The sequence below is a fragment of the Temnothorax longispinosus genome, chromosome 10 (genome assembly GCF_030848805.1).
Source record: "Temnothorax longispinosus isolate EJ_2023e chromosome 10, Tlon_JGU_v1, whole genome shotgun sequence".
Classification (NCBI taxonomy): Eukaryota; Metazoa; Arthropoda; class Insecta; order Hymenoptera; family Formicidae; genus Temnothorax; species Temnothorax longispinosus.
Genome location: NC_092367.1, coordinates 3,682,203 through 3,694,244, shown reverse-complemented (window position 1 = coordinate 3,694,244; position 12,042 = coordinate 3,682,203). Strand labels below are relative to the sequence as shown.

Genomic DNA, 12,042 nt, shown 5'->3' with positions numbered 1-12,042 from the left:
TTGTACATACAGCGGTATTAATCGATATAAACGCATAACTGATAACAGAGCCCGCACATTTAACGCTATGCTGTATGCCTTGTTTGCTTGCCATTAATATCGCATTCAATAACAACGTGAGATGTGAGAATCAGACAACCATATTTATCGCTAAATGCTTGGTGAGAACGTAGCTCTTTATCAGTTAGGCCTGTTAAGATAATTATTTTATCTCACATTGCTCGTAATTGCTTTGTTTTTTTTTTCTTAGATTCAAAAATATATCTGTCTCCGTAACGTTTGAGACTCACATTCGTGACTTTTACCTGGCGTCACTTTGCGGATATTGAATCTTAAAGTTATGACATTATATCGCGACACACCCTGTTTTTCGAGCATCGTGTGCAGTCCGATTTGCGTCACTCGAGCCTGGCCTACGACCAAACTGCTTATCGTGTTTTCCACATAATTTTGGGGCGATTATTTCTTCTTTTTTCGCTGCAACGCATATTTAACTGCTTGAATTATTGCAACATGCACTAACATGTTTTTAAAAACTTGATACGCGATATGCATATGTTCTTTGTACAGAACGCTTCATAATAGATGCATTTAATAACAATCTAAACTTTTTTTGCAAGAAGGTATCTAAATACGAATAATCTTTTAATTGTAATTGATATGAAAATAGAATAAAGTTCACAGCAAAATACATTTCAGGATTGCATAAATAAATAAAGGAATTTATTTTTAAATTTCTCAATTTTACAAAGAATTAAAAATATAATTACTAAAATGCGTCAGCAAAGCGAAATTACGAACTTACGAAAAATGTAACGTTTAATGAAATTTTGTTAGTAGATAAATCATTTTCAGTTTTCAGCAATCGTGTTTCGTAAAACGTATGGCAGAAATTTCTCGATTCTTAGTTCATTTGGAACGTAAACGAACGTCCGTATTAAAATTCTGAAAATGTTAGGTAATTTACGGTGGAGAGTGCGTGCATAAAGCGAACGATCGTAGATTCGCGCGGAGTTTGCACAGTTGCATTCCAAAGTAACGCTGCACAAGCAGGCAGCCTGACTGCTCGTCTTCGCGTTTATCTGCAAATTATATTATCAGGTGTCACAACAATGCTGCGGCTCATTATCGGAGCCGAAGTGCAGCAATTAAACCATCGGGAGACGATCGTAAACAGATTATAGATACCCGCTAGCTCGCGAGGTGTGTATACGCGTAACGTTATGCAAGCAGTTATTTAAGAGCCGGCCCGTCAAGATACATTAGATAGACTGCGACTACATTGAAAAATTATCTTCGATCGGAACATCCCCCATTCGTGTATTGAGGCGTCGTCGCGTTGATGCAATCAGGACAATCGCAAATCTCTCGGTTTTTTTCCGAGGACTTTTGTCGGAAATCGCCCGCCGCTGCTCGTAAACACCGTGACAAAGCCCTACTTGCAATTCTGGCAACATTATGCAATGACACGGTGACCGCCGTCACGTACACTCAGACAGTGTCTCCGACAAAAAGAACTTTAAAACTAAATGTCACGTTGAACGGCGATTTATATCGTCGCGTCATCTTTCTCATCGTATTCCAAAATTTAATTGTAATTTTTAAATTTATAGTAACTTCCAGAAATATATTTGTTTAATTTTTTTTCAATCTTTGCGTCATCTTGAATTTTTTTTAAATTTTGTTGAATGTATAATTTATGTGAATTGTTATGAATTGTTGATTATGTTAATTTTGTAAGCGCGATAAGCGGGAGATGTATCGTACGATCAGGATGATTGAGCGAAATATCGAGAGGCGATAACGCTTTTTGTCTCACGCGAATGTGCACCAAGAATCACGTTTATTTTCGACGTTCATCCTCGCGACTTCTGTCGTCAATAGAGATACGACGATAATATGTAGTATATACGTTCGGCGCACAACAAGAAATGTTGTCGGACGTTTTCGTTAAAGCGCGCGAGTGAAAACGATCGGCAGCCCAGCGCATCGAGTTGACACGGATATCTCCCCACTTTATCAGGCCGGCGTATGCATTGTTGTAAAAGTTCGCCGGAGGGAATCACATCCGTGGATCGCGTACCTGCAATGTGGTCGGTGATGCCCGCAATCTCGTGAAATTATATTGTACCGTTACTGCATCTCTCTGCGCTACGGTACCTCTGCGCGTACACACACACACACACCTCTCTTCGGCTTTGCAGGAGGAAATTCGAATTGTGCCATTCGCCGGCGATCAGATTATCGTCTTCGTTACGACGATATCCAAAATTGCGGGAACTTATAATTTTCGCTTGTTATCGAAAACGTTTTAAATGTTCATACAGCAGAATATTAAAAAAAAATCTTGCCTTTCATGCGATAGGGACTTTTTTATATATTTTTTTTTAAATCTTTTGCATCGTTTTTTATATCTTTTGCGTTTATTTGCTCTTCCAGTCGAAAATGTTTTAAATATTCATGCAACAGGATAAAAAAAATCTTGACTTTTATGTAATAGAGATTTTTTTATATCTTTTGTATCGTTTTTTGTATCTTTTGCATGCTTACTTTGCTTTTCCAGTCGAAAACGTTTTAAATGTTTATGCAATAGGATAAAAAAATCTTGTCGTTTATGCGATAGGGATTTTTTTTATACCTCTTGCACGGTTCTCAGTTTGCTTTTCCAGTCGGCAAAAGGAGTTCTGGAGGCGCCGGGTATCGATCCCGGTACCTCTCGCATGCTAAGCGAGCGCTCTACCATCTGAGCTACGCCCCCTTGGTGTAAGAGAGCGGAAGGCTGTGAGATCTCTTCAGTGCGGAGTAACATGCGATGTTACACTTTCTCCGAACAATACCTCTCGTCTCGAGAACTGAGGAGAATCCATCATTTAACACTTTGACTGACGGTAACGGGCATAACCGACACTGCAGGCTTCGTTCTGCGACGTGACGACTAGATCCTCAGTTAATTCACGCCAGTTCATCAGGCCGCGACGTTTTATTCCTGACCTAACGTATCTCTTTGCATTCTAAAAATTATAAAATAATCTGGAAAAAAATACAATAAATCCGACGCTCTCGAATTGATAAGGCATGAGTTGCTTTATCGTAAATATTGGTTGTAAAAATCGAGTGTAAATAATGTGCGTAAACATGATTCTATTGTCTTTCTCCGTTCAATGGACTTATCGCTTCTTCTTTTTGTATTAGTCATGGGTGAATCATATCAGTATAATGTGTCAGATCGTTGCACCTGCAGCTAACCATGCATCGCGGCGTAAAATTGATGCAACGATCTTGCGCCGTACATAATTGCGAGCGGTAAACCAGTTTTGATTTTCCTTATTTTAATCGTTGCGCTTAACGAATCCAGGGAGGAGCGTCGATTTGAGCAATTTTACGCTTTCGCGAACGTTTTATTGTACTTTTACGGCTATGTTGTAATCGTCTTGTATTTTTTTCCGAGCTCGTGGTTACTTCGATCTTTTATGAACGTGACAACCCACAAAATAAGCGTCCATTGTCTCAAATGGGAACGAGAATGGAGCTCGTTATTAACGGAGAAAATAAAGATTGTCGTGCGAACGTGCGCGACTCAACTTCTTGAACTATAAAAAACGATTATTGCCGCGATAACAGTACAAAGCCAAATGCATGAGACATCGTACAGAATGATTCACCCATATTGATTTTTCTCCCCAGGGGTTTTTTATTTGATCCGTGAATTAGCCACGAATTAAATCACTTAACCTCGAATCTATATATCTTTTTCTTTGTGTGGGAAGCTCCTAAATAAATAATTTGTCCTGCGAAGAAACTCGCGAGTTAATTCGTGATGATCTGTCTGGTGGATCTGGTTATCAATAGCGCTCGTTCTTTCTCGCCGAACGAGAGGAAACAAAGCGGCGCGCTCATTACGGGGGTCTATCAGCAGTGGCTTTCTTTTCTCCGTTAAATAAAAAGAAGAGGCACCAAATAGACGATTCATTCGGATTTTTTTTTTCATTCCAAAGAGGAAGTCTCGCGTCGCATGAAAACGCGAGGATCCGTTTATCCGTCGCCCTCGCTCACGATACCGCCCTCTTTCCCCGCGCTGTCCTGCCCCCTTACGTAACGCGCGTAAAAGGAGACAGCAGACTAGCGCTAACGAACCTTTGTTCGCGTTTTTACGATTCCAGTAAATAGCCGGGCCGTGAGTCTATACGAGGCTCTCTCGGCGTAGCGTGACGTTATTGCGGTCGTAACAAAGAGACGAACCGACCGCGTTTTCCGACGGCAACGTCGAAAATTGCGCCGACCCTCCCTTCTCTCTCTCTCTCGCCTCCCTGACTTCTTCCGGAAAACCCCGAAATGGCTACGCGGCTCTCTTCTGTGCAGCATTACTTTCCCTCGCGCGCGCGTGTCTCCGCCACGTGCACGTCTGTCATGTGCACGCTTCACGCCACGACAGCGGTTCCCAAATTGCGAAAGTCTCTTAATCTGCGAAGTAAGCGTTCTATCATGTCACATATGTTACGTAAATGGCGGTATTAAAACAATTGCCGCACCAATCTCTAGATTTCCTCCAACTTGACTCCAATATTATTCCCCATATATTTGACTCTCTCTCATTTTATTCCCTGACATTCGCCCCGGCCTGTATTCTTCTACGTATTACGCGATATATTATATATTCCTACATAATTATTAATTCTATATACACAATTTATCAATTTAATGACAACGCGTGACGTGATGTGGAATTTCCGAAATATCTTGATTGACATCGAGACAAAAGACGCGATATGAAGTGATATCATGCTTGACCCATATCACGCGTTTCGATAAAATGCAAATCATTCAAGTGTCCGTTGAATAATTCAGATTACAGAGACAAATGCATGTTTATACTTAATGTTTTTTTCTTTTAATATTAATAGGCTCCAGCATAATCTAGCGCAATCTAGCACAATAGTCCATTACACGTCCATTTCAATTTATATCGCAGTATTACATGGAAAAAAAAATGTTCGCAAATAGAAGCAAATTTACTACCATGTTTTTTCCATGCGTCAGATCTATTAATAATTTATTTAGATTTTCTTCTCATTGCGTATTCACTGGTCGTTAATGAAAAACATTTACTCAGCATCAATAGAGAAGATTTATCTGTGTTTCGTAGCGTAAACAAGGAACCCCAGAACTTCCGATCTTAATTCTAATGAAAGATTCGCCCGACAAACAAAGGAATGAACAGTTTGTGTATCGATTTATTCGATACTCCCCAAACAGTGTAAGCTCCTTGGCCAAGTAGGCGTCGTAAAAATTACGCAACCTACTGTGCTGGGGATGAACGATTTTAGGGAGCTTTTATGCTCGATGGTTTTTATGAGCCCGTTTGATGGAGATCGATCCATTTCGTATATTTTCTTATCCAATAAAAAATATTGCGCAACGTACGGTTTTATTTTAGCGAGTTTATCGTGAGGATAAAAAACATAAAGATATGTCGGAGACAAAAATATTATAGGCCAGATTTGTTAAGGTTCTTAAGGATAACAGCGAAATATTTCTTTTTTTTTTACGCGATTTTATTTCTTTGTGCCAGCAATTTGCTACATCTTAAATTTATTGTGTATATATACGCTAAAAGCTTTTTCAAAGACATTATCCGCGGGACTAAATTTACATAAACTAAAAATAGTTATAGCTCACGACGTCGCAAGGTGCTTCGCGTGATGATTTTGAAAAAATTCTTTTAAATAATGCAATTCTGATATAAAATATTTTAATTAGATATTTCCATATTTTTGCCGCTGATATTTTAAAGCCTTGTTATAGAATTAAATCCATTATCTATAAAAATTCACACATAAATAGTAAAACTGCATCTCTCTCTATTTCTACGACGTTATACGTTTTCGAATAACTCGTAAATTTCTTGCGGTGAAAATTTGCGGTATTTCATCATAAAAATCATATTTAAGATCCCATTTAAGAACATCTGCGCGAATGGCCTTATGCAAAACAGTCTGATCTTCGCTTAGCGATCGGGAGCAGACGCGCTGGCATTGTTACGCAAAGTTTTCCAGTGTAGAGCGACGTGACTCACACAGTCGCTAAACGTTCTTAAACAATTTATATCGGTGTCTTTTAGCGGAAGATTACGTGCAAGGACATTGAGGGATCGAGATATAGGCAGTCACACAACTACGTCTACACGCGCAACTATTCATGCAACGCGACAGTGAGTCATACTTTTGATACCGGCACATTAACGAGAATCGCGAAAATACTCTTCGCACTCGCTTCTTGCATAACTATACATAATATTTTGCTGGCCACTGACTTTTTCGGAGAACCACGTTTTATGCTTTGTTTCACGCTGTATATATGTTTAATTTATGTAATCCCATATGATTTCACGCGAATATGCGCGCGTACTTGCTGATGTAAAACTTTTTAAAATAAGTTTCAAAGAAAGTTCATTTTTTCGTTTAATAGGAAATTATTATTACTAAGTATTATTAGTGGTATTAAGTATTATTATTTTTATCGATGTTCGATTTTGAAATCCTTGGACGTGATTTGATGACGCAGATTTATTTTGTACTATCATATCGCGATTCGCTGGTTACTCGCTAGCTGACCTTAGAGCTTTTTCGACGTCTGGCGTATCGCGAGTATGCACGATATTTTGTTCGTGACGAGAAATAGCTGTGGATGCTATAACGTACAACTTTTCGCGTGAATAACAAAAATAAAACGCACGATTTGAATACATATGCGCTGATAAAAAACGCACCTTTCTGTAAGATAGTTCTTTATCTCCGAATTATCTGTTTTGATGTTAATTCTACTGGAAGTGTTCGACGCGTCCAAAATTGGCAATTCCATGCACGATCTGTTCGTGATTCATTCGTTGAAAACAAATATGGCGCACTTTAATGAGTTACTGATGAAATGCAGGACGTTTCGTGAGAAATAGCCTCGAACTGCGATAATTTTATTTCTGAACAAATAGGCCTTTCATCGCGGTCCATCCTTTTTAATTACCATCGACAACTATCTTTAATTACGTATAATCTGAGGCCGATAATTATTTCAAGAAGGTTTTCTCAGATAAAGGATGTCCGATATCCTTGACGAAATGTAGGTTTACGGACGAGCCTACTGACCAACAGACCGATTGAGCGAACGTCTTCCGTCGATGGTAAGCGTCGCGCAAGGTAAAAGCAATTTTCGTCACTCGAGCGTGGAACCGGTTATTAGTCATCGCAAATTGCGGTAGACAAAACTTTCCGATGGTTTCGTAGAAGCTAATCGTGTACACCGAACAGCGAACTGCTCCAGGCTCCGTTATAACGGGACGTTGTGTATGTAAAAGAGAAAAAGAGAGAAAGAGAGAGTGCAGGAGAAAAAGAAAAGAGATAGAGAGGTTTAGTGTAGAAGGCAGAATATCTCGGAGGAGGATATGAAAGTAGAAAGATGGCTAGAGCAAACTAATGGGGCGGGAAAGCGAACAGGATAAAAAGGTGAATGCAAGAGATAATAAGAATCGATTGTGCCGAGTTTGGAAAAAAAGACCAGCCCAGCGGGATAAACCGATATAGAGCGATGTTATGACAGCCTGAGGATACCGACGACAGACTGACAGTTAACACGAAAGCAGGAGGGAGGTGGAGACGTCTTTTTTTCGGAGGTATTGATCATTTGGTACGTTGGATGAATAGGTAACCGTTGCTTTATCTGATGGTGGACAGGTAATATTTTCAAGCTTGTATTCTTGTGTCGAGATAGACCTGTCCGTTTATTTATCTTTCACGAGTAAATATAATCGCATTACTGTTTATTTATTTTTACAAATATAAATGTATTAATCTTGCGAAAAAAGATGCTGACGAATTACACTATAAAAGTACAGAGTAAAAATAAAATGTGACAACTTTAATTAATCGGTCCTGCTGGTCCCTGAATTGCGCTTTCCCCCCCCCCGCTAATAACAAAGAAAAGAAGACAATTTAGTTAAGCGTGGTACCCAACATCCATTCTAATAAATGCCATAAGCCAGAATAACAAGAGAGAAACAGAAAGGCGAATTGTTCGGATTGAGCCTCTGTCATTCGTAAGGGATGAAATCGAGCGTGGAAAAGGGCTGGAGGGCGACCTAGAAAAAACAAAACTCATTATCGTAAGTGCACAGAGGCAAAATGATCGAGCATTCGAGGAAGCAGGAGAGGCGATCGCGATACATAGAGGTAAAGGGTGAGAGAAAGGGAAACAGAATGTGATACATAGACATATGTACAATTGTATACACGGAGTAAGAGCGTCAGGACTATGAGGAGAACAGGGATATTCAAGCGACGGGCCTGGCAATATCGTATAGCAGTGCCGTAATGAGAGGCGCTTTCCCGAGCGTTGACCCCTTCGCGCTTCCAATACTAACCTCGGCCAAAAGTGTGCGTCCGCCTTCTCCCGGGAATACAAAATAATAGAAACCTCACAGCGTCGAAGCAAGAGAGCAAGAGAGAGAGAGAGAGAGAGGGGGGGTGAAGGGGGAGAGGGCGAGAAGTCCTCGTCTTCGCGGAAATCGCGATTGACCGGGAGTTCACACGGAACTCGACTAAAATATCATTCGCCTGAATGTCGGTGCCTCTGTGGCTCATCGTGATTACCGTCGAGCGGAATTCTTACCACGAATTCGAACAGATGCTTTAGCGTACACGCATTTCGTGTATATTGAGCAAGTGCTGTACTATTCGGAGAATGTGGCTAGAAAGGTAGAAAGAAAGTAGAAAGTGAAAGAAATAGAGAGAAGAATCGTTAATTCGGCCGTCATAAATTGGACATGTTAGTTTATAATTAAATTCATGTCTCTCTTATTATTAGTTTATATCTGTATAAGTCTTTTAGTACATACATACATTTAATATGAAAATTTATATATCTGTTAATATTTAGTTTAAGTTTATGTATTTTCAATGGATACCGGGGCCCCTCTCGTATCTCGAGATGGAAGCTCCGACAGGCGTAACTCCGGCCGTAAGGAACTGAATTCGCGGAACGCTCTCATGCTGGTTTCTTTCGGCCGGCTAATCTATCCGTCTATCTATCCAATAATCTAGCCTGTCAATCCGCACGGCACACGAAACACGTTTTCTAGAGACCGCCAGTACCTGTTTCGCGGCAGACAGGTTGAAGGAACTGTTATCGTCGCCGCATTTCGTCACATCGTTTCGTCCGAAAGCGCGGAAAAGGTCGGACTCGGTGTTGCGTTTCACACGCCAATATGCACAACGCGACGACGACGTCGCCGACCGATAATCACCGAACTTCCTGTCCGTCCCGTCCGAATGACGTCTAACGAGATCCCGAATAGAAAAATCGCGCAACCGCTATAGCCGCCCCGTTCAGTTCCGCGAAAATCCGTTCGTTATCGTCGATAATTAATGCATAACTCGGGATACGGGATACGGCGCTTTTTCCTGGTCGTCGTCCCTCGTGGCTCCTTATCGAGTCGCTGCGTGACGCGTTTCGCAGCGTTTCGACGAAAGCCGACTGGGACGAAACTGATGAAAGCTATATACGCGTAATGTTTGCAGCTACTTATCGGAATTATTCGAGAGTAAAATCGCTGATCGCGCAGCAATCGAATCGGACGTGATTTAATATTGTGCACGTCGCTCTGTGACGTTTTACGTGTAACGAATACGTGCAAAATGAATAATCTCTGTGCAGTAGTTTATCACACGGATTATGAACGTATTTCACGTTTCTCTCTTCTCTCTCCCCCCCTCTCCCACTCATTCATATATGTATATATAGGTATGTATATATATGTATGTATATATATATATATTGTATATAATATACACTCTTGCTCTGTTTCGCGCGACGACATTTCGTACGCGTAACAAAGACTCGTTAAAGGGCTCTCGCGGAAATGAAGGGTCGGCCCCTCGCTGCCTTCATTTTGCAGTGTCCTTGGGAGACAAAGGATGAAGGAATCGGAGGTCTCGGATGGCGGTGCCATTTCGTTTGCGATCCCCCAATCTGCCCGAAGGAATGTGGTTTCATTGACCTCAACATTTACGACGCACGAACCTGTTATGTCACATGATACGTTTCCTTTACTTAATTGAATTTCAGGATCTACTTCTAAAGGAAAAGACTCGTCTTCCAGACGCGCTCATCTTCTGACTTTTGTTCCTCAGTTAAGAAGTAGATCTGATTTTTGTTCCGTTCAGTCAGTACGGAGTCGTGTCGTTTACTTTTTTTTTGTGGAAAGATATAATACTCATTATCTGTAGATTAATTTGATAATGAGCAATGTTAATCATCATACAGTTTCAAAATATCAAAAATATGATGAAAGTATAATGTGTATCGAAACATGCGTTTTAGTAAGATTATTCACGATTGCAAATTGTAAGTTCGGTAGTGCGAGATAACTTATCAGCAGTCCAGAAATTATTTTTATGAGAGCTATTCAGGTCAGATTACACTTGTGACTTCTTCGAGGAGGGGAGGTATTTACAAGAACGTAATCTACTATTTTGATATAATAAAATTATCACCTGATAAAATAATCTAAACATATTAAGTACATAAATGTATCAGTATATTTATTTACGTCATGTTTCTATAAAGAAAAAGACAAGTGTACATTGATGTGTCATCATTGCTTTCTCTCAATCGCCGCAAGATTGAATAATAAGTATGACTCTTGGCTTACAAGTTCACGAAGTTCTCACTAAATTTTCTTTACGCAATTTAATGTTCTGAAAAAGGAAAGATATTATTTTTATTGTAGTATTATTATAGCTGTTATCGGTATAATCGATTTTATAGTTTATATAAATTATTAATAAACTTAACAGTAAAATATAACTTTTTTAGCACGTGCAATATCTCATTTTTTATGTGTCTCTCACGAGTATGTCTTTGTCAATTATTTTGTGATTTGCCGGAATTCTTTCCAACGCAACTATAATCGCGGTCGGAAATTCGTACGAGCGACTCACCGGCGAGGAAGTGTCATCCCTCGCATCCTTTAAATCGTAGCGATACACGTCATTGACGATTATGCATTTAATCGTATGACGAAATTATAGTTATCATTAGCAACACTATCCTTCTCTCTCTCTCTCTCTCTCTCTCTCGTGTTATTGCCGTTGTTACGAGTTCGCTTTGTACCGATAACCAGATGCAACTGATATATTTAGCGCGGTTAGTATCACTGTTGCTAGGGCATCAGCTGATCAGGCCGGCCGCCTGCGCGCGCAGGAGTGTATCTCCGATCTTTCTACCTCGTATCTACGGACGGAATGTACGTAAATGTTTGTAAGTTTGGTTTTGGATTTCTTGAAGAGATTTGTTAGTCGAAGATAAAGATTCTGAAGGTTGGATTACAAGGTTCAATAAAGCGAAGCCGAATTAAAGCTTTCAAAACGCGGTTATTTAAGGTTCAGTGACGTAACAGACAAAGGAAATCACTGATTTTGTACGAATAGAATATAGACAGTAAAAAGGAAAGTAGGAGAGAGGTACAAAAGTAATTAAAATAATTTATTATTACGCCATAATCTTATTTAGATCGTAGTTGTTATAAATGTCATTTAAAATTACTGCGAGGTTTAATTGATTTCTTCTTTTCCTAGTTTTGCTTCGAGAGAATGGGGGGAGGGGAAAAAGAGAGAGAGAGAGAGAGGGAGAGACTAAATTTCGGTTAATTTCAATTAACATTTATCGGAATACCTCGGTGCATATTAATTAAAGAGAAAGCGAGAAGGGAGAAGACCCGGCGGCGGAAGAAACGAGGGGACAGTTTTTTTTTAGAATCAGCGGGGTCGACTCGCAATCAGAGTCGAGCCCCCGAAAAATCTGTCCCCGTCTGGCCACACGCTCTCGAAATACCGTCGATAGATCGACGCGGGACTCTCGTCGAGCGTCGTACAGCCCTGCGCCGACCAATGACAGCCGCGTAAAACCGGCGTGCGTGCCTCCACCATCCCCCGTGTGGCCGCGATCTGCCATCCTCGCATCCCCATTCCCCCGCCATCCTGCTTTCCCCGACGC

The 12,042-nt window shown here is 40.4% G+C and overlaps 1 protein-coding gene, 1 long non-coding RNA gene and 1 other non-coding gene across 4 annotated transcripts in view; 1 reads left to right on the top strand and 2 right to left on the bottom strand.

Moving 5' to 3' along the window:
- Window positions 1–12,042, top strand: part of Sesn (Sestrin) — a 168,394-nt gene that overhangs the window by 118,869 nt on the left and 37,483 nt on the right. The window lies entirely within an intron of this gene.
- On the bottom strand, window positions 2,686–2,758 carry Trnaa-agc (transfer RNA alanine (anticodon AGC)). Its single transcript has one exon. It is a non-coding gene; the product is annotated as a tRNA-Ala (tRNA).
- Window positions 7,970–11,993, bottom strand: LOC139820220 (uncharacterized). The gene is made up of 3 exons (XR_011733924.1): window positions 10,989–11,993; window positions 9,141–10,745; window positions 7,970–8,128 (listed from the first exon to the last, which is right to left on the bottom strand). It is a non-coding gene; the product is annotated as an uncharacterized lncRNA (long non-coding RNA).